General features: G+C 40.8%; 1 long non-coding RNA gene across 1 annotated transcript in view; it reads left to right on the top strand.

Moving 5' to 3' along the window:
• The window catches only part of LOC140134058 (uncharacterized), a 68574-nt gene that overhangs the window by 29867 nt on the left and 14672 nt on the right, over positions 1 to 24035 (top strand). The window contains exon 2 of the long non-coding RNA XR_011856054.1: positions 14043 to 14135. This is a non-coding gene — a long non-coding RNA (uncharacterized lncRNA). The remainder of the gene's footprint in view (positions 1 to 14042; positions 14136 to 24035) is intronic.

Below are 24035 nucleotides of genomic sequence, written 5' to 3'. Positions count from 1 at the left end.
CCCAGTCTGACAGCTTGCTGCAAGCCTGGTTGTGGTTACACCGTTGCTTGACAGGTCCATTACAGTATGAGAGCAAATCTGAAATGCATTTTAAATAAATGACTGTAGAATTCTACTAACTACATTATGTCATTTTATTAGGTTTAGTTTTTTATTCTTCAATCAGATATACACACAGTTCTTGATTCAGCCTCCAGAGGGAGGCACACTACATGTAATTGCTTTATTCAAACCTACGCTAGCTCACTTTGTATATTCATAACTACTACAAAAGTCAATCACAGGGATATCAGATAATTTAGATTTTTTACATCTATGTATTGTTGTTATGCATATCTATTTATAAACTATGAGCAACTTTGGAGTTATTTTGTTTCATGATATGCATGGCTGTTTGGCTAAAAATATTTTTTGGAGTTATCTCATTGAACATTTTTTTTGTGCAGGTTTTATACTCATAACACAGTATGGAAACAACGTAGAGCATGCTGTAACATTTGTTGACCTGATTTTCTGATGGCGCAGTCTCCAATTTTCTTGTCAACTTTTCTGAATTCGTTTTTGGATGCCTTATGACCTTTTTTGGATGCCTTAGGCCCCTTCTACACTAGCGAGTGTGATGCGATGAACTCGCATCACACTCGCAACGCAAGCTGCCGGGAACGCACGGCACGAACCCTGCACCGCGGGAGTGAACTGACATGCTGAGTTCACTCCCGCGGTGCAGCGTTCGGGCCGTGCGTTCCCGGCAGCTTGCGTTGCGAGTGTGATGCGAGTTCATCGCATCACACTCGCTAGTGTAGAATGGGCCTAATCAAAACTTGACTCCAATTTGATGACATACACTCTTTCCTATCCATAAGATAGGGAACAGCTGTCAAGTTGCTTATGATATTACCCCTGATACCACCAATAATCAGGACCATCGGTGCTAGCATGGCACCCCCATCTTTCCGAAGATCGTCGCTCACCGTGCTGTCATCAGGGACCAGCGATCCATTGCTATGACAGCCTTGGGTCTTCCTAATGTGCTAATTGCACATGGTAATGAATGAGGAAGAAAATCCCCTGTAGTATGGCAGTATATGGTAGGATCGATCAGACAATCTAGGGTTAAAGTACCCTAGGGAGTCTGAAAAATAGTAAAAAAAAAAAATAATAATAAACATAAAAATTCAAATCACCCCCTTTCCCTAGAAGTCAAAATCATAAATACATTAGGTATCTGTTGAGGGGTGAATGGTGAACTGTTTGTCTGTCTGTGTGTTTGTACCTTTGCTTCTTTTTCTTCTCCTGCTGGCCAGCAAACCTTTGTCTCTGTCCACTATTGTTTCACCAGACAAACCAGTTCAGCAGTCACCACTCAGCATTACCTGATCTTACCTGTGTGTGTGCAAAACCTGAGCAGAGGGTGAGCTGGGGTTATATAGCTGCACCTGATTACTGCCAGGTGATGCTGAGCTGAAGCCATGTGGTATATGTTTGTATTTCTTACTTTGGTTACTTTGTGTATATTGTAAACTCACCTTTATTTTTATATTGTGTATTATATTGTATTGTGGTGTTGTATATATTAGGTAAGAAATATATTTTTGTGTGATGTTTGTTGTTAAAGGTGCAACCCAGGGGTGTATCCCTTTAAGACTCAAGGGAAATAGTTGGGTATTTAATGACACCTGTGTGTACATGGATTGTCTCTAGGTCAGAGTGTCTGATCTGACCACAGGGGAGCTGCTTGTTCCAAGGTAGCTGCAACCTGACCCCTGAATTATCTGCATTTTTGTTCTGTACATTTTATTTTTGTGCAAATAAATGCAAGCCTTTTCTTTGGACCTGAAGCCTGAGTAAAGATTTCTTTTTTTTAACGGCCAGAAGACCCCACATCTCAACAGTATCACCACGTCTGAAAATGTCCAAACTATCAAAATATAATAATGTTTTTCACTGTGCTTAACCCGTAACAGAAAATAGTGCCCAAAGTAAAAAATGGCACTTTTTTGCTATTTTGAAAAATAGAAAAAACTCAATAAAAAGTGATCAAACAATCGTACAGTTCGAAAAAATTATAGCATTGAAAACTTTATCAAAAGTCTCAAAAAATGACATTACTCACAGCTCTGTACACCAAAGTATTAAAAATTTATTAGGGTCACAAAATTGTACAGGAGGTTTTAATTTTTGTAAATGTATGAAAACATTGTAAAACCTATACAAATTTGGTATCCCCATGATTGTACCAACCAAAAGAATAAAGTAGACAAGTCCACAAGAAAACGGCACAAATGCTTTTCCCCCCCATTTCATGAAATTTTTTCCCCGCTTTCCAGTATATGGCATGGAATATTCAATACCACCACTATGAATTGTCATTTGTTACACAGAAAACAAGCCATCACAGAGCTCTTTATGTGTAAAAATAAAAAAGTTATCGATTTTTGATGGTGGGGAGTGAAAAATGGAAATGAAAAAACAAAAAAGGGCCAGGTTTAGGGTTTAATAAAATGTCCAGCACTAGCCTGCGCTAAGTGAAATGTCCAGCAGGAGCCTCCAGCCTCAGAAGCAGAGCCTGTGCGATCCATTTGAGGAACGTCATGGTGGCTGAAACAGAAGCTCACCATGATGTTCCCCAATGTTTAAGTTCACTGGGGTTTTTTGTTAATTAGTGATAAAAACTCTTTATGATAATAAAAATTGCCAACCTGTAACAGTTAATCAATAATGAGATTGAGTTAGTTTGGTTTTTGAGATTTTTTCTTTCTTATTTCATTGTGAAGCATGTTTTAATATTAAATATACAGCCTTACAGTTTAGCTTTGATCTGTATCATCACAGAAGCCTATATAGCATTTGCCTGCAGCTTTCTTTGCACCAAAAATGACAGAAAGATAAAAGAAAGAAGAAAACCCATGATTCATTAATGTATGTTGCTTGATTTATATATAATATTTACTGTACAAAATGAGCAGCAGATAGACAATCAATGTATCCTTGCAGAAAATATACAGAGGCAATAGCAATGTGCCTGATGAGCCATGGGTGTCAATTAAGAGGAACCAGACATAAAACTCTCTGGCTGTTGTACAGATGCTTTGGCCTTGGTAACTGTACTGCTGAGAGTGTGCTAATATCACTGTTGTTACCATGGTAAAGGTATGACTACAGGAATCAAGTTCATAGGTCTTATTCTAATTCATATATATTTAGGCGGTGTGTTAGCTGTTGTATGATTTCTTTGGTAAAAAAATTGATTGATGTAATAATATGTAGAACAAACCACATACTTTAGTTATGTTTTAAGTTTAATGTATTAAGTCTAAACGTTTGAAGCCAAAAGTACAGATAATAATGGCAAACTTTGCTGTGATGATTGTTTTTGAAAGTCTTTCTAAAGTCCATATACAGCAGAGAGCTAAAGAGAGGAGGATACAATTTAAATACTTTCATACCTATATAAATATGTTTTACTTGATAATTCAGCTCAGTAGCTACATTAAGCCCTCTTCATACTCTGCATTAACGAGCGGGCGGCATGTGGGCACCGCCATCTTGGCTCGGATCGTTGCTTGCCGTGACATCATGGGGAGCGGCGATACGTTACCATGACAGCCTTGAGTCACACAAAGATCCAAAACTGTCATGTTTTAGGCTATCTATTACAATGTGCGATACAATTTCCCAATATATCCCCATATATACTATACTAGTATGGTAGTATATTGTAGGATATTTCATACAACTTAGGGTTAAAGTACCCTAGTGGGTCTGAAAAATAGTAAAAAAAAAAATGTAAAAAAAGTTAAAAAAAAATTATATTAAAAAACCTAAAAATTAAAATCACCCCCTTTCATATAAATAAACACATAAACGCATTAGGTAAAAACCATAAACATGATAGGTATCGCCGCGTCTGAAAATGCCAATCTATCAAAACATAATAATGTTTTTTCACTGCGTTTAACCCCATAATGGAAAATAGCACCTGAAGTCAAAAATGGCACTTTTTAGCAATTTTGAAAAATATAAAAAATTTTATAAAAAGTGGTCAAAAGGTTGTACAGTCCTAAAAATGATTGAAAACATCTTCAATTGGGGTGCTCAGTGAAAGCCGTAAAATCCAAACCCACAAGAAAATGGAGCAAATGTGCTTTTTCATTATTTTCACTGCATTCAGAATTTTTTTCCCGCTTCCAAGTACAAGGCATGGAATATTAAATACAGTCACTATGAAGTGCAATTTGTTATGCGTGGAAAAATAAAAAAGTTATAGATTTTTGAAGGTGGGGAGTGAAAAGTGAAAATGCAAAAACAAAAAACGGCCTGGTCTTTAAGGGGTTAAGCAACCTACTAAATTAATTCACTAAAAACTTTATAAACTTCTCCCTTGCTCTATTTACTGAGGTAAAGCTGAATTTGACACAATAATAAGTGCTGGAGTAAACAAAATACTGTATTTTTCGGACTTTAAGATGGTCCTTAAGGAAAAATATATTTGGCACCGATACAAAATGTCCTAGCAGTCTCACATTCAGCAGGGTAACATGCACAGGCACACACAGCTCTGCTACATCCATTCACTCACACAGCACTGCTACATCCCCGTATACAGTCGCATACACATCTCTGCTACATCCATCCACTCACTCCAAGCTCTACTTTATTTATCCATTCCCACAGAAAGCTCTGCCCCATCCTTTCATTTATTCACATACATCTCTGCTATATCCATCCATTCACACATAGCTCTGCAACAGTCATCCTTTTGCGATGTCTACCCACTGGATCGCAGAATGGGGGAAACTGGATTCCTTGGTACCAGAGTGGCTGGCTTATAGTGCAACCTAGTGCCAATTTTGTGTCATGGGTGACTTGATCCAGGTGAACAGGCCTCATGCGCGGCTGCCAGGGGCCTGCAAGGGGGTGCAAGAAGAGTGGAAGGCCACAATGTAGTGGTGGGTTCCCCCTGGGTCACTCCTGGTGTATGTGTAATGTAGGGGCAGATGGTGAAGGGGAGGCCTGTAACGTTAGCACCAGCAGCCATGAATTACAAGTGGGGACTAGAATGGTTCACATAAACAAATATATAAATATAAATAATAAGAACATTAACCTGTTAAGGACGCAGCCATTTTACAGCTTAAGGCTTAGCCCCATTTTTTGGATTCTGACTTGCGTCGCTTTATATGGTTATAACTTTGGAACACTGTTACTTATCAAAGCGATTCTGAGATTGTTTATTACCCACATGTTGTACTTCATTTTAGTGGTAAATTTTGGCTGATAAGTTTTGCCTTTATGTTCCAAAAAAAAGAAAAAATGATATATTGTAGGATATTTCATACAACTTAGGGTTAAAGTACCCTAGTGGGTCTGAAAAATAGTAAAAAAAAAATGTAAAAAAAGTTAAAAAAAAATTATATTAAAAAACCTAAAAATTAAAATCACCCCCTTTCATATAAATAAACACATAAATGCATTAGGTAAAAACCATAAACATGATAGGTATCGCCGCGTCTGAAAATGCCAATCTACCAAAACATAATAATGTTTTTTCACTGCTGTCAGGATCAGTGGATCCTCTGGACCACCGCGGGAGATGTAACTAGCCAACACCCGGAACCGGAGCCTAGCGGCACCTGGTATTCACCAGAGCCCGCCGCAAAGCGGGTTGGACTTGCTGCGGCAGGATACCACTAGGTCGTTCCCAGGTGTGACTAGCCCACGGTGGCAGCCGAGGTCGAGGTACCTTAGCGGATGACAATCTCGTAGACAGGTCCAGGCACAGGGTCAGGGCAGGCGGCTGAGATGCAACGTCAGGTCCAAGTCCGGGGTCAGCAACAGGAGGTCCAGGCAGAAGGGGACGGGAACACAGGCACAGGAACACAGCAACACGGAGGAACACGGGAAACACAGGACTTGGGAGCGGAGACACACAGGAACGCAGGAATACACAGGAACGCAGGAATACACAGGAACGCAGGAATACACAGGAACGCAGGAATACACAGGAACGCAGGAATACTCGCTTGGAAGCTTTCTCTAAGGCTATGAGGCACAAAGATCCGGCAAGGGTCACAGGAAGGGGAAGAAACTTATAGCAGGCCAGCGCCCATTATTGGCGCGCTGGCCCTTTAAATCTAAGAGTGACGGCGCGCGCGCGCCCTAGGAGACGGGGACGCGCGCGCCGAGCTGCGGGAGCCAGGGAGGACATCGCGGGAGCCAGGGAAGGTGAGCGGGACCCGGGACCGGGGGCAGCAGCAGGAACACGGGTGCGCCCGCGATCCGAGACAGCGATCGCGGGAGCACCCGTGACAACTGCGTTTAACCCCATAATGGAAAATAGCACCTGAAGTCAAAAATGGCACTTTTTAGCAATTTTGAAAAATATAAAAAATTTTATAAAACGTGGTCAAAAGGTTGTACAGTCCTAAAAATGATTGAAAACATCTTCAATTGGGGTGCTCAGTGAAAGCCGTAAAATCCAAACCCACAAGAAAATGGAGCAAATGTGCTTTTTCATTATTTTCACTGCATTCAGAATTTTTTTCCCGCTTCCAAGTACAAGGCATGGAATATTAAATACAGTCACTATGAAGTGCAATTTGTTATGCGTGGAAAAATAAAAAAGTTATAGATTTTTGAAGGTGGGGAGTGAAAAATGAAAATGCAAAAACAAAAAACGGCCTGGTCTTTAAGGGGTTAAGCAACCTACTAAATTAATTCACTAAAAACTTTATAAACTTCTCCCTTGCTCTATTTACTGAGGTAAAGCTGAATTTGACACAATAATAAGTGCTGGAGTAAACAAAATACTGTATTTTTCGGACTTTAAGATGGTCCTTAAGGAAAAATATATTTGGCACCGATACAAAATGTCCTAGCAGTCTCACATTCAGCAGGGTAACATGCACAGGCACACACAGCTCTGCTACATCCATTCACTCACACAGCAGTGCTACATCCCCGTATACAGTCGCATACACATCTCTGCTACATCCATCCACTCACTCCTAGCTCTACTTTATTTATCCATTCCCACAGAAAGCTCTGCCCCATCCTTTCATTTATTCACATACATCTCTGCTATATCCATCCATTCACACATAGCTCTGCAACAGTCATCCTTTTGCGATGTCTACCCACTGGATCGCAGAATGGGGGAAACTGGATTCCTTGGTACCAGAGTGGCTGGCTTATAGTGCAACCTAGTGCCAATTTTGTGTCATGGGTGACTTGATCCAGGTGAACAGGCCTCATCCGCGGCTGCCAGAGGCCCGCAAGGGGGTGCAAGAAGAGTGGAAGGCCACAATGTAGTGGTGGGTTCCCCCTGGGTCACTCCTGGTGTATGTGTAATGTAGGGGCAGATGGTGAAGGGGAGGCCTGTAACGTTAGCACCAGCAGCCATGAATTACAAGTGGGGACTAGAATGGTTCACATAAACAAATATATAAATATAAATAATAAGAACATTAACCTGTTAAGGACGCAGCCATTTTACAGCTTAAGGCTTAGCCCCATTTTTTGGATTCTGACTTGCGTCGCTTTATATGGTTATAACTTTTGAACACTGTTACTTATCAAAGCGATTCTGAGATTGTTTATTACCCACATGTTGTACTTCATTTTAGTGGTAAATTTTGGCTGATAAGTTTTGCCTTTATGTTCCAAAAAAAAGAAAAAATGATGAATTTTTTAAAAAATTTCACTTTTTTGAAATTCGAAATCATTACATTTTCAGGTAGATAGATTTACCACCTAAATAAGTTGCTGAATAACATTTCCCATATGTCTACTTTACATTTTCATAATTTTGGAAATGTCTGGATAATATATTTTGATGTCGCGCGGCTTACAAATCGAATAGCGATTTTCCGTATTTTCAGAATTTACTCTATTGCAGATAAATACTGTTTTGAATGAAATTTTACATATTTAGCATCAAAACCCCCTTTATAATAAACCCATTTACAAATCTGCACCCCTCAAACTATCAGAAACAGCTTTTAGGAAGATCGTTAATCCCTTGAGGTCTTCATAGTAATTGAATCAAATTGGAGGTGAAATTTAGAATGGTCAAATCATTTAGCCCTAAAATTTACACATTTCCAAAAGATAAAAATAGAAAATCCACCATGCAATTTGTTCTGCAATTTCTCTCAAGTACAGAGACCCCCAGCATGTTGATGTTACTTGTTTTATGGGGGCACAGCGGGGCGCAGAAGGGAAGGAGCGCCTTGCAGCTGCCAGGATTTTAGTTTTCTCGTTGCCTCCTTTTGTAGGCTATAAAATTTTCGCTTTTTCGTTATTGGGGCCATGTGAAGGCATTTCTTTTGCGAGATGAGATCCTTTTTCCAGTGTTGCCATTTTGGGGTTGGTATCACCTATTGTTGAAAATTTAGTAACTCGTTTTTTGAGGGCAGGAGTAGAAAAGCATCAATTCTGTACTGGATTTTTGCCTTTTTTTTCGTGTTCACCGTTTAGCCTAACAATCATGTTATCTTTATTCTATGGGTCGATACGATTACGGGGATACCAGACTTGAATATATTTTCTTACATTTTACTAAATTTGTCAAATAAAACCGTAATGTGGGGAAAAATCTAACATTTTTGCCTTGCCGTCTTCCAAGTGGCATAACATTTTTACTTTTTTGGCTACGGAGCTGGTTGATGGCTTGTTTTTTGCGGGATGTGTTGTGCTTTGCAACAGTATCATTCTGGAGTACATATTTTTTTTTATCACTTTTTATTGCATTTTTTGCAAGATTGAATAGGTAAAAATGATAATTTTTGGTGGGTTTTCAGATGGTGGGTTTTTCTGGTGGGGTCCAGATCGGACCCCAGCACTTCCATAGCAGAAATCGGTGGCCCCCGAAAACGCAATCGAAGCCCACTCCGATCGCTGGTGTTACACTGGGGTGCCGGCTATGTTACAGCCAGCACCCCGTGTTTCGCGATGCCGGTTCAGCTCCTATCCGCCACTGAGTGCTAAGGGGTTAAAAAACATCTATCACCAGGATGAAAGACTGTATGCAAATTAGTCTGAGGGGAACCAGGCTGTGGAGCACATACGCTCACACACACAGCTCTGCTACATCCATCCATTCACACATACATCTCTTATGAATGCCTAGTCCAAGTGGTAATATAAAGAAAACATTTCCTCCAATCCCCTGGCTCCCAGCATTGTGACACAAGTTCTGAGGGAGCAGAGTAACAGTCTGTATAGCCAGATTACACAGGAACTAGGGTAGCCCCTCAGATTCATTAGCATAATTGTAAAGCATGATTTTAGAAATAAGGGGGCCATGGATAACAATCAGTCATTTTGCCTGGATCTATGAATAAGTATCCTTGGTTTATCATGCTTGATTTTATGGTAGATTTCCTTTAAAGCTTTGTGGTAATAAAGAGGTCCATGATTCATTGGCCCAGTCTATAAAACAAATCTAGGAACCAATGCAGATGTGGCTGGGTAAGGGCAAATGTTTTTATGCATGTGTATGTATGTATGTATGTGTGCATAGACCTCTGACATTGATATCAGCTGATCCTGGGTTTTTGCCAAGGAAACACCATAAAAGCCTTCCTCAAAATACTTAATTGTTTTAAGTTAATACCAGATGAGGTTGGAACTTGTGGCAAATGATGGCTAGTGAAACATCTCAAAGTACCAGCCAGTCCATGCTATGTCTGTTCTATTTCTTTTTTTCTGCTGAAATAGGAAATATCTCTGTCTGCAGCATATATGAGGATTGGCAAGGGACATATCCAGTAGTGCAACCTAATCCTAGACCAATTTTTGATGGTGTCAGACAGTAAGATTATTTGAATGCAATGCATTAGTGTAAGTAGTATTCAGGGTGGGATTAACAACTGACTCTACATAGGGAGCAAGAAGTCCGTCCTTTCATGCGGCACAGGATAAAAATTATACTTACTCTAATCCTCAATTTCAATACTTAAAATAAACTTTCTATTAATGCCCTATTTAAATCAGCCCTTTCCATAAAAAATGACTGGATTTATGTATTAATGCATATATCTAATATATAAAGCTGAGTTTATGTGTGTATATCCGCTAAAGGAATCTGCAACGTCGCATTTACAATAACTAAATTTTTCACAGTTGTTGCCTGTGACTCAGGGAACGTCATAGACTAGGTTTTGTCTGAGGTAAAACTGTTCCAGTTGCCAATGGAAACCAATCAGAGATCAGCTGTAATATTATAAACAGCTGTGCAAAAATGAAACTTGAGCTCTGATTGGTTGCCATGTGAAACTAGAGCAGTTCTGCTCTCAGACACTTCTGATAAATCTTTCCATACACAAAGTGACAGTCAAAGACACAGTCATGGAATGAGAGTGCCCGAGACCGACAGTTGCTGGAATAAGAGTGCCCGAGACCGTCAGTCCCTTTCTAGCTTGACTCACAAGTGCCTCTATTTAACCCCAATGACTAGGCCTGAAAGAACCTATATGACCAGTCATTTAAAATATATTTCACATACATGGTGATTTAATGTTTTGGCGGGACAAAAATTTGTTTATCGATTTATATTTTTCTTTAATATTTTTTGTATTGTATAGTATTGGACCTGCAGCATGCAGCTTGATTGCTGGAATGATACACACAGGCAGCAAATTACAGCAGACACCTGCCAGTCTGCCATACTGCCATAACCAAAGACATTCTGTGACTGCATAGTGAGGCTCTGAATGTGAGGGCAGTGCTTCTTTTAAATCCCTTTATGCTCTATGATGTCACTATTCACCATAGTATCTAAGGGTTTAAACCACCACAATCAGAATAATCTGAAACCAAATTAATTGAAATAGTGTGTCAGTTGTATATAACAGACAGCCTTCATGCAAATCTCAACATTCCATGAACATCACTGTTTGCACATCCGTAGTAAGGGACCTCCAAATTGATTGTACAATCAAATCCATAAAGGGGTAAAATAGGTTATCTGATTTACAAACTGTTTTCATACTCACTATTAGAGACATTTTGAGTCAAAGGAGAGAAGTCCTCAATATGGTTTCTTATAAAAGTGCTGAAGAATAAAGTGGTTGCAAAGTTCATCTATTTTTCTCTCTTTGGCACGACATGGCACATACTTAAATTACACAGTCAAATGCCATTTGATAATTTAGATATCTTATTGTGAAGATGCAGGAGAATGGATCTGTTTATATGGGGACTGTTAGAAACGACAATATCAGAAAACCCTTAATATTTTGACAAAAACTTTCAGTTAACGTGTCTACCTCCTTTCCCCCCAAAAAACCCTAACAGCACCTTTCCTGTAAAAAACACTTTTAATCGTGCCTTCTCATACTTCACATACAGTTAAGAAGGCGTTGGAACTAAACTATGAAGCTATGGTTGCTTGGACTGCCAACCCTGCCTTCCAGCGCTAACCTCAATATCTTCTTCCTCTGCAATCTTGTGTCCACGATCACCTTCACAGATGCACTGTGAATGTACCACCTTACTGCATAGCTGAGTTCCTCCACAACGCGGGAGCGAGCATGACCTAGTGGGTTGATTGAAGTGGCTCTTGCACGAGATCACCAAAGAAGATGAAAGTGATGTTGAAGCTGGTTGGTGTTATAGCCTAACGGCCATGCAGAGGTAAGGGGAGCTTGAACGGTTACTTGACACCCCTCTGTCGTTATGTTATGGATGTCAGGTTATGATTCAAAGTGTTTTGAGAGCAAAACTGGAACATTTTAAAGATACATAAACACCAATGGGAAGCTTGGAAAGTATTTAACAAACAGGTACTGTTTTTGGTATGTATCGAAGGTGACAGGTTCCTTTAAAGCGTCCGTTAAAATTCATTAAAGTATGAGAAATATAATATTTTAGTATGAATTTTTAAGAACGGGTGATCTGTAAAATATTGTATTTGTGTTAACATATTCACGAAGGATTTTGTACATTTAACAATTCTCCTTCCCATGGGCCCTGATATTTGTTGATTTCAAGTATTAGGAGAAACAATAAGGTGTTACAATCATCACCTGTCTACGTACCATGCATACCACACAAATGCTTACCCTATTTAACTAGAGGTGATGATCAAGCAGTTGATATTGTTGCATAAATTTACATAAATCATGTATAAATTTGCATACACAATTCACCTTTCAAAGCCACATCACCTCGCTTCTCTCTTTGAGATTTTTAATGCAAGTCAGGAAACATTCATTGCAAAACAACAAATTATGTAGATATTGCATGCTGCTAATGTAGGTTTATACAGCTAATTCAGAACATGTAATTTTTAAATTAATTTGATGAAATGCTATTGTTTTGATTGCACATTGAACTGTGCTATAATTTAACTTCTCTGGTGCGGATAATGGATTGGCCTTGATATACTACAGCATATTTTATTTGATTAACTTTGATTCTTCTGCTGTTTTGTAGTGTATTTTGTATTTTAACAACTTCTGGAAAAGTAATTAATGATTTGACCATTTTCCATCTCAGTTACAGGTTTCTTAGGTCATTCAGTCATGATGTATTAAAACTTTTCTTTATTCTTTTGGTATTTTCTGATTGTAGATTTTTTCACAGTTCTATTTTCTCTCCATGATAAAATGGTCTGCCATCTTGTCTGAGCTCTAGTAACAGGATTTAGTGATATACTTTACAGTAGTCTCAAGGCAATAGCAATTATCTAGAGACAACTCATTGGGGTTTATGGATAGTTTTCTAGCCATTATTTGTAGAGATGGGAGTGAAGTTATCTTCTATTTTAACTCTATCTGTGATATAAATGAGATGACTTCTGTATAGAACCCCCCTTCAGAATTAGCAAGTATCAGTCTATTATCAAGTTGAGTGGCCATAGTAATAAATACAGGATATTACTTTCACTAAGTGGCAGGATTACTGTCTATTTTGTGATATACTTTAGCTGATGTTAGGACTTTCTTTGGCATTTTGCACATCTCCTGAGCAATGCATGGGGCTAGTTTTCCTATACAGGAAACCTCTTCAAGCTGTCATCACCAACAAAGACTTTTGTACCAAGTATTAAAGTGAACTTGACAACAGAAATGATTCCAATAAAGCATTATATTATAGTATCTTGTCAAGCAACTTAACATATTCCAGATCATGTTTCTTTCATGGTCAACTATAATCCAGAAAATCATATTTTGAATTTGATGTAAATGGGCTGTATAATATCACGTAGGTGAAGAGCTCAGTGCCAAAGTCAAGCTCTTCCTGCTACAGAACACTTCCTCTGCTGTGATTGACATTCTGCTCTAAACTTGAGGAGAGGAGCTAGTGATGTCGCTGAACACAGGATTCTCAATTACAACAAATGAGGCATTCTTAAGAAAGGAGAACTTGACTTCAGTGCTAAACTCTCCACCTTCTTGATTTAATTCAACTAATATAAGTTTCTCTCCAAAGTTGATTTCTCAGATCATACCCCTGCACTAAAGAAAGGGAATTGGCCTGTAAGGTGTCAAGCTGCATGACAACAAACTGAACAGTGGTTTATTTTGAATATTTCTGCTGACAGGTTCCCTTTAAATACATTTCTATGAGTGTTTTCAAAACGTATGCCTTGGATAATTTATCATTAGTACACATAATTTAAAGGGGTTCGCCACTTTAACCAATGTATTTTGTAATGTGTGTAAGTGTGGGGGGCCGGATATTCGGTAATTTACCAATATACATCAATTGAAAGTTCTGCCCCACTTTCTTGATATGTAGAGTGAAGCCTCCTGTCTTTTATCTCATCTGTCAGACATTCCTAGATTGAGGGTCATGTGATCTTATCTGTCCATGAACAACTGACCTCTCCTTGCAATGTTTATGGACAAATAAGATCACATGACTCTTCATCTGCAGCCATTTTATGGTCAGGAAAGTCTGGCTGACAGGAGGCTTAATTTTTTCTTAAAAACACATTTTATTTGGATTTTTATCACACAACCATAATATATTATAACATAAATGTAATGAATACTAGTATGCATTTTTTCAAGAGACATTTTTCAAAATTCCAGTTGCCATGAGTCACCGTATTCATATTCTTGGACCAGTAAACATCAAGAACTTAAAAGATGATGCCCCAGGGGGAGACGACCCTATCAAATGTGGTAGGACCCGTTTTCCTTATGTTTGCTTATCTTTGTGTCTTAAGGTCTGTAGCCTGTCCATTCATATTAGGCATCTCATTTGAACTATAATTTCGTGAATTGTGGGCATGGACTGCTGTATCCAGTGGATTATACATCTTTTTGCAACCAATAAAAAGGCATGCATTTCCAGGTGACAGGTGATAGGTTTCCTGTCAGGAGGCTTCATTTTACAGAAAGTACATTTTTATCAAGAAATTGGTGCAGAACTATTAATAGTTGTATATTACATAATTTTCTACCCACCACGCTTACTCATTAGAAATGTAATTTATGGACATATATGGATTGTCATTTTGCCAGCGTGGATTGAATGATTTGTGCTGTGATTTTATGTCAATCGCATCTTTAGAAATATATTTACTTAGAAAATGGGGGATAATGATTTCACCCACTATGTTAGCTTTTCTAATACCATACTCTAAATCTAAAGATCTAAATCTAAAATGTGTATTAAAAGTGTAAAAGCCATAAAGCGTAAATGAAAAACAATTTCTGTCTTAGCTGTGTTTTCTGGGTACTGAACTTAATTCTTGCCAGTGAGGATTTATATTGAGTTGACCATTTATTCAGAATCATCTTACCTCATAGTCAATTTTACTGACTTTGCTGATCAAAGATATTTGAGGTCCTATATGTCAGAAAATACTACATTCAGAGACAGTGAGATGTACTTTTTTTAGTACTCTAAGCCAAGTTTCTGATGTTAACAAGTAAACTATTTAAGTATTAAATGCATTTTCCTAGTTTATTTATTACACATTGCTAAAAAAACAACAAAACAACATATCTACGCATTAACTGAAGTTGCTAGAAATTTTAGAAGGGTTCTTTGTACAGTGCCACCATATCTGTGATAGAGAAGAGAGGGAAAGAAAACATGATCTGAAAAATGAGACAGCAGAGGAAAAGGTGAAGATGAGATTAGAGAATGTGCATAGACGACCTTGAAAGAGAGAAGGAGACATTTTCATTTCTTCTTAACAGAGAAGGGAGCCAGAGGAGTTCCCTGGGGATCTCTGCAATATAAATGTCTGTTTTCTGTTTCTAATCAGATCCTGGAACATATTAGCATACAAGATGCTTTGACTTGAAACTATACGAAAATCAGATTTAAAAAAAAAAAACTGTGTTCTCATCAGAGTTGTAATAAAAGGAAACTGCATCTTCATGTTATCACGTACTTGTCTTTAGAAGAGCAGATTCACTTTCCCACATTGCAGTATTTAACAGTATGGGAATGTTCCCTGACACATCTTGCTTCTATTAAGCCATTACTTATCACAGCTACAAGAGATCTGTGATCCCTGAATAATTCCATATGAGAAATCAAATATTGTCCCTAAAGTGATTCTATTTCTATTATTTAGGAACATGTCTAAACAGAGATAACCCCAAAGCTCCATTGTATCTACCATGCATGTGTCCCTTGAGTTATAAGTTAGTATACCGGTAATTATATATGGTATGTTGCATACATGAGTTTTTTTAGGGTTTGAGCTGGATCATTCACTGTAATGAAAATGGCCCTGGTTCCCTTCTGTGCTTTATAGTCATTGTTGGCATCTAGCCCAATGCTTTAAGGATCTATAAACTGTATTGTTAATTCTCTTATGGATATCAATGGAAATATAATGAACATTCTCAAGGATCTCTACCAATGACTTAATATTTTAATAATGAATCTGAAGTTTTTGTTTTATTAAGTGAATATTCATTTTTTACCCAGAGCGCACAGCATGAAGACAACATGCAGAAAAGGGTGATTATTTATCCTAACCTAATTTTAAAAGCCTGATAATTATATATGGCAAGCAAATTTACATAAAAAAATGATAAAATAAATGTTTGCATAAACAATGTACAGGCTTAAAAGAAGTCTTTTTCACAATCTGAAGATTCCATGGGGTACATTTATCATATGATTGTGCTAAGTGCCCTAGCCTGTTCAGGCAGTGCTCATATGTTGGGCAGAAACGACCGTCACCACCGTCTCGTGCCCAACCGGAGGAGAAGCTGTAACTCCCATGCTCTGCGCTAGGAATTGGCTAAATCACAGCTTGTACGCCTGGAAGCCATGATAACTCCCCACCCCATATGTATTGCCTGCTATATATGCTGTGAATGGAGGTATTTAATGCATAATTTTATCTAAAAAAAATAAAATGAAAAATTAGACCTATAGTTGCCCACAATTTTCATGCAACCCATAGCCACTGGGTCCATCCCATGCACGTGCCTTTTCCTCTGAATATAACCAAAAGAAAGAAAAAAAACAAATGGGATATAATGATAAAAAATGATGTGTATGGATAAAGCTTTAATAATTATTACAATTTTAGCATGAGATGCTGGTGTGGATTTTCTTTTTCTTTCCATTATGTGTAAAGTTGGGTAGTATAAATATCTCATGTGAAGTCACATGTAAACCTGCTGCCCTTAAACTAAAACCTGTACAGAGGCCCACCAATAGAGATGGGCGAGTCGATTCTAATGAAGTGGAATTCGGTCCGAATTTCAGGGAAAATTCAATTCGTCACATTAACTTTTTTTTTTTAGCTAAATGGGCACGAGCATAACGTGCTACATGGGGAAGAGAATTCTGGGAATGAGAAAGCAACACCCTCTATGACTGTGTCGGCGAACCTATGGCACAGGTGCCAGAGGTGGCACTCAGAGCCCTGTTGGTGGGCACCCAGGCTATCACCCAGCCAAAGGTCACCCACCATTCAGGACTCAAGACCTAAATCAAGGAGGTGTGGAAAGAACTTGATTATCATTGTAGCCCCTACTCCGGACCCTTGATCCATTCTGTTAAGGAGACTTTGGAAGGAAATTACAATAATAATCCAAATTTCTCCTTCTTACTCCTGTATTGGTGTCCTCAGGGCACCAATATGTTTGAAACCTGTGAATTACTTTAAATTGTCATTTGGCACTTTGTGAAAAATATGTGGCTTTTGCTTGTAGTTTCGGCACTCAGTCCCTACAAGGTTCACCATCACTGCTCTATGACATGTGCAGACCTGTAAGCCAATCAGCGACCGGCAGGCTTACATGATGTCAGACAGCCCTATAAAATCAGGCAGCCATAGCGTCTGGCTGCTTGCACTGTACTGTGCTGTAGCAATTTCTGGTCCAATCCCAGGGTGTCCGTTTTGGGGGATCTGTATACCCCAAATGGCAGTTCCTTTTTTGTTGCTGAAGTGAATAGGAAGAAATCTGTGTAAAATCCACATAGTTTCTGTAGTGATTTTTGCTCCAACCCCAGGGTTTCTGTTTTGGGGTATCTGTATACTGCAAATTTCAATATTTATTTGTTTTTAAATTTGAGAGCAAGAAATACATGTCAAATCCACATAGTTTCTGGAGTGATTTTTGCTCCAATTCCAGGGTGTCCATTTTGGGGTATCTGTATACTGCAAATTTCATTTGCCGCTGCCGAAGGGAGCTGTTTGTCTTTGACGTCATCTCCCAGTCCAGATGCTCCTGCTCCTCGCTATGCTTGGCGCAAGCAGTCGTTGAAAGAGGCGATTACAAAGAGAAAACTGTACACGTCCAGCCATCCTAAGGTGCAGAAGCTGACCGTGCTCCTGTCCAAGTTGTTGGTACTGCAGTCCCTCCCTTTCCAAGTGGTGGACTCTTCATCCTTCAGATAACTAATGGCTTGTGACAAACCAAACCACGGTGGAGAGTTCTAGGTTTCTTTTCCAAAAAGGCAGTGCCAGCCCTTCACAAATATGTAGAACAGAAAGTGGGCCAGTCCTTGAGCTTATTGGTTTCATCCAAGGTGCACGGCAGCACTGACGTGTGGAGCTTTAACTACAGTCAGGGCCAGTACATGTCCTTTACAGCCCACTGGGTGAATGTGCTTCCCGCCCAGCCACACAGACAACTGGAACAGGAGACGCCGCTTTCTCCTCCATGTTGTCAAACTGCTGCTCCTGCACCAGTGTCCGCCTCCTCCTTCTCCACCACCTCCTCAGCCTCCACAAGTCTTAGTGCTGCGCCATCATACAACATGTGCAGGGCACAGCTGTGTCACGCAGTTCTATACCTGGTTTGCCTGGGTGAACAATGTCACACCGGGGAGGAACTGATCTGTGTCATGCAAGAAGAAATCAATCTGTGGACAACTCCACAACAACTGCAAATCAGAACCATGGTGACAGACAAGGGGTGGAACATGGTGTCCATGCTTCACCGAGGAGAGATGGTCCATGCGTCCTGCATGGTGCACGTGTTCAATCTGGTTGTCAACAGGTTCCTGAAGTCTTCCTCCCATCTGCAAGACATACTAAAAATGGCCAGGAAACTGTGCATGCACTTCAGCCATTCTTACAAAGCTAAGCACCTGTTGGAATTCCAGCCTTCATTTTTTAGACCACCTGTATGAACAGAGAAAACCCATTAATGAGTTTTTGATGATGCAAGCGGACAGGAGTACTTCCCTGTGTAACTTTGATGTCAACCACTGGCAGCTCAAGCGTGACACTTGCCATTTGCTCAGGCCCTTTAAAGAGGCCACGTTATTAGTCTGTCGCCAGGACTACAGGATAAATAACGTCATTCCACTGCTTTATGTCCTGGAACTGATGCTGCAAAATCTGTCTGGTCAGGGCACTGGAGAAGTGGCGACTACATCTCATGGCCACATGAGTCCGGTGTGGGCTGAACTGGAAGAAGAGGGAGGAGGACATTGGAGCACGAGCAGAGTCTGGTGAAATTAGTGGTTTTTCTACTCAGGTGACAGGAGAGGAGGAGCAGGAGCATCCGGAAGAGGTAGAAAACGCAGCAGATTACCCAGAAGCACCATGGCAGTATACAGTGGAGATGGAGGCCAGGAGTCCCTCAGAGTCACTTGTGCAGATGGCCCTAGGCATGCTGCTTTGTCTCGCCAGTGACAGCCGAATAGTCAACATAGTCCCGGCATAGGGATGACTTTTGGCTCTCCACCTTCTTGGACCCTATCTAGCAGTCCAAAATGGGTGACTTTATTCCAGCTGCCGTGAGGGAGGAACAACTGGCGTACTATAGAGAAATACTGTGGAGACAGTTGCCGCTGCCAATGTGCGCCATTGTCCATCCTCTGTTAGGTCTGACCAGGGGATTCCTGGGAGTCATCGCTCACGTACTACTGCCACTACTACTGTGGGGAGATGGGGGGAGGGGGTTAGGAGCAGCTCCATCAGCAGCAGATTAAGTCTAGAGTCCTTAATGAGCAGCTTCCTTTACCCATCTAGTGAAGAGGGTAGCTGCCACCAGCAGCAGGACATAGAGCAGACTCTGCACCAACAGGTGGTGGCCTACTTGGACAGCACTCTACCACCCCAGGTAGAGGATCCCCTGAACTACTAGGCAGCCAAACGTAATGTGCAAAATGATCAGTAGAATGAGCTGGCACAGACTTTACCTTGTCAGGCTGCATTCTTGCTTCACTTATTTGGTGAAGTTGGCCCCTGTAAGTGTCCATAGAATTGAAGAGTGAAGTGATTCTAAGAGCGGCAGCTGTCATGTACGTGTCATACTAAAACACAGCATTGTTTAAAGACCCATCCACGCTCCCTATGCATATTTGTGCATGGCACAACTTTCTACAACATCCTACAGGCTCTCTGCAGCCAGGAAATACCTTTTTTTAACGTGATTCAGCATGATTTGATTCGGGTCAAATCGAATTTCAACAAATTGGCCCATCTCTACCCACCAACTATAATGGATTTTAATTGTTCTGGTCACCTCATACAGGAGACATTAAATGGGCCCCTTAAAGGGAACCTACCACCACAAATCTACCTATAAAGGTAGATCGGTTGGTAGGTGGATCAATGGGACGTGAGGATAGCCCTTTTAAGGGCTAATCCTCACGTCCCCACACTTTTTTGTTAACTTTTATTAAACTTGTATGCAAATTTACTTATGCGGCTACTGGGGCCGCATCTGAGGTTACACGAGGCGGCTACTCCACGCCCCAGTAGCCTCTTTTCCCCTCCTAATCACCATCTTCGGCGCGCAGCTCCACGTAGCTGCGCACTCTCGTCCGGCGATCCTGCCGTCTGCGCATGCGCAGAAGAGCAGGCCCGCGCCTGTTTCGGAGCAGTGACCGCGCAGGCGCGGGCCTGCTCTTCTGCGCATGATGAGGGCGCGCAGCTACGCGGAGCTGTGCGCAGAAGATGGTGAGTAGGAGGGGAAAAGAGGCTACCGGGGCATGGAGTAGCCGCCTCGTGTAACCTCAAATGCGGCTACTCCACGCCCCAGTAGCCGCATAAGTAAATTTGCATACAAGTTTAAATAAAAGTTAACAAAAAAGTGTGGGGACGTGAGGATTAGCCCTTAAAAGGGCTATCCTAACGTCCCATTGATCCATCTATCCCCCCGATCTACCTTTATAGGTAGATTTGTGGTGGTAGGTTCCGTTTAAGCTCCTGGAACTGTATCCCCTCAAGTTACATGCCCTGTTTGGAGTATATTTATGCTCCAGCAGTAAAGCTGTTATTAGTTGTAGTAAGCTGACAGATAATGTCGAAGAATCATACAGTCTCCAGAAAATGAAAGAGTACTCCCCCTTCACAGAAACAGGAAAGGAAATATGATTACAAAGCCTTATCTCTCTATATTCCTGTATATCCTTCCATACATAGGTATACAACAGTACACTAAAGACATCATAACCCATCCTTCAATAGTGACATTCTGTTCCAGCCTATATTGTTAAACTGACAAATAGAGGTGAGCAAATCTATTTATCAATTTACAGAATTGGTAAGAATCTGCTAATTTTCCATGGCCGAATGTGAATATTTTATGAATCACTTTGGACGAATCTGACAAATTTTCAGCTAACACTGGTTTAGTGACACTAGAATCAGAGATTAAAGCAGCATGGGTAAAGCCATTGGGAGAAAGGAATTGGGGTCAATAGACTCACGGGCGACTTCAGGAAAACCTCTGTCTCTACTGTATCATAGTATCATAGTATATAAGGCTGGAAAAAGTCCATCAAGTCCAACCTTTAAGAATTAAATAAATGTTTTATCCTCATAACCCGTGATATTTTTTCTCTCCAGAAAGGCATCCAGGCTTCTCTTGAACATGTACATAGAGTCCGCCATAACAACCTCCTGCGGCAGAGAGTTCCATAGTCTCACTGATCTTACAGTAAAGAACCTTTGTCTATGGCTATGGTAGAATCGCCTCTCCTTGAGGCGTAGAGGATGCCCCCTTGTCCTGGTCACAGGCCTAGGTATAAAAAGATCTTTGGAGAGATCCTTGTACTGTCCGTTCAGGTATTTGTACATTGTAATGAGGTCTCCCCTCAGTCTTCTTTTTTCTAAACTGAATAATCCCAAATTTTGTAATCTGTCAGTGTATTCTAATCCCTCCATTCCCCTAATAATCCTGATTGCTCTCCTCTGCACCCGTTCCAGCTCTACTATATCCTTTTTATACACTGGTGCCCAAAACTGTACACAATATTCCATGTGTGGTCTGACCAGGGATTTGTATAAGGGCAAAACTATGTCTTTATCATGAGAATCTATTCCTCTTTTAATACATCCCATAATGTTATTTGCTTTAGCAGCAGCCGTCTGGCTCTGGTCACTAAAATTAAGTTTACCATCCACCAATACCCCCAAGTCCTTTTCAGCTCAAGTAATTGACTGTTTAGAACATAATTATACTTTTTGTTTCCATGGCCCAAGTGCATAACTTTACATTTATCTACATTAAACCTCATCAAACCATTTCTCTGCCCACTCCTCAAGCTTCCACAGATCCCCCTGTGCCAACCCGGAACATTTCCTGCGGACCTGTTGACTCCGATCTCAGCGCCCAGGAAATGCATGCACCTAAGGTTCTTGGGAGAAGCTTCCCTAGGTGAGAACAAAGCTTCTCCACGTCTGAACATACCTGTCCTACTCAGCGTTGGGACGGGTGACCAGTTTGCCTTCCTGGTTTCCGGTTTAGCAAGGAACTTTGTGGATGCTGCCTTGGTCTCTCAGTACTGTCTTCCTGTGGTCCATCTTGAGAAGCCGCTGTTCATCCTGTCAGTCAGTGGGCAGATTCTCCAGGATCCGATCCGGTATTGCACTGAACCCTTATGCCTACCCGATGCACGTCTTCAGTTCTTCTGGGCCTTCCGTGGTTGCAGCACCACACACCGGTGCTCGACTGGCAGACAGGTGAAGTTTGCTTCATATGCGGACTTTGCAGATGTTTTTTTCTAAAAAGCAAGCAGAGACTCTGCCACCACACCGACCCTATGACTGTATAATAGACTTGATGATGGGTGCGCCTGTGGATCTTCGACAACTACCTCCTTGCAAGACGTAGGTACGACCTGCTTTCCGGAGGAAAATTCTGACTTGGGGACATTGCTCGCGAGTGGCTGTGCATCCTGGGGTGCAGCGCTCTCTTGCCCTCATTTCCCGATTCTACTGGTGGCCAGATCTGGCCAAGGATGTTCGGGACTTTGTGGGTTCCTGTGCTTCCTGTGCCCGGCATAAGCCATCACGTCTCAAACCTGCTGGTCTTCTTCTGCCGTTGCCCATGTGGCTATGGACTTTATCACGGACCTGCCATCTTCATCAGGCAACACCATCATCTTTTTTTCAAGAATGTTTCATTTTCTTCCTCTGCCAGGTCTGCCGTCTGCTCCACGCCTTTCCAGCCTGTTCTTTACCCACATCTTTCGCCTACATGGACTTCCGGTGCACATTGTTTTGTCTCCTGCTTCTGGTGATCCCTGTGTAATCAGCTACATGTGAAATTGGACTTCTCTTCCGCATAACATCCGCAGTCTAATGGACAAGTAGAGAGAGTTAATCAAACTCTGGGCTGTTACTTACGTCATTTTGTCTCTGCTCGACAGGACGACTGGTCCACTTTGTTGCCGTGGGCAGAGTTCTCATGTAACTCTCTGGAATTAGAGTCTTTCGGTGCCTCTCCTTTCTTTGTTGTGTATGGGAGAAATCCATGTCCACCCCTACCTCTCTGCTGATGTTCCTGCTGTGGAAGAGTTGGTAGAAGACCTTAAATCCATCTGGAAACAGACTCGTCAGTCTTTGCTTCGGGCGGCCGCCCACACCAAAACTCAGGCCGATAAGAAACGCCGGTCTCCTCCCATCTTCTCTCCAGGAGATAAAGTGTGGCTGTTCTCCAGGTATGTTCGATTGAAGATCCCCAGTTACAAACTGGGTCCACGTTTCCTGGGACCGTTCAGCGCATTAATCGGGTGGCGTATAAGCTCCGCCTTCCTCCCACCATGAGGCAACATCACTGCTGAGGCTTGGTATACCAACATAGGCCGGAGATGACGGGAGGTGCTGCACTCGACTGGAAGTGAGGACTGAGGTGAGTATAATGTTTTTATTATTCTTACACTGTCTGGGGTAAATTATGAAAATAAATTCATGAACCCCCAACAACGTATTTAAGAAATATGTTGTTTTGATAAATCATGCCAGTCAAAGATCTTAATTGCTGTAGACTTTGTTATAAACACACACGAAAGGACCTTTGGTTTCACTATACACTGAACTCCTAACTATTTCTGAATTCCGGTGCTCTCCTCTGGGAATTCAGTATTGTCATACTGTGAAGAAGTAGAAGTAGTATTTATTTCCATAATATGGAAGGCTTTGTTTGCTGTTTGTTCACTGGATTTTATTTTTCTGTGATCATGGTTAAATCATCTAGGACATTGGGGATAAAACAAGCACTAATGTCACAGTACGAGAATCTTTGCTATCATGAAAATAATGGTACACATATTTTGCAATTGTTGCTAGTTAAATGGTTTATACAAAGATTCTTAGTAATGTCTCAGGTTTTAATAGGGTAATTAATCTTCTTAAGTGT

This window comes from Engystomops pustulosus, chromosome 5 (genome assembly GCF_040894005.1).
Source record: "Engystomops pustulosus chromosome 5, aEngPut4.maternal, whole genome shotgun sequence".
Taxonomy (NCBI): domain Eukaryota; kingdom Metazoa; phylum Chordata; class Amphibia; order Anura; family Leptodactylidae; genus Engystomops; species Engystomops pustulosus.
Note: the sequence above shows the minus strand (reverse complement) of the source record. Positions and strands in the feature narration are given on the sequence as shown.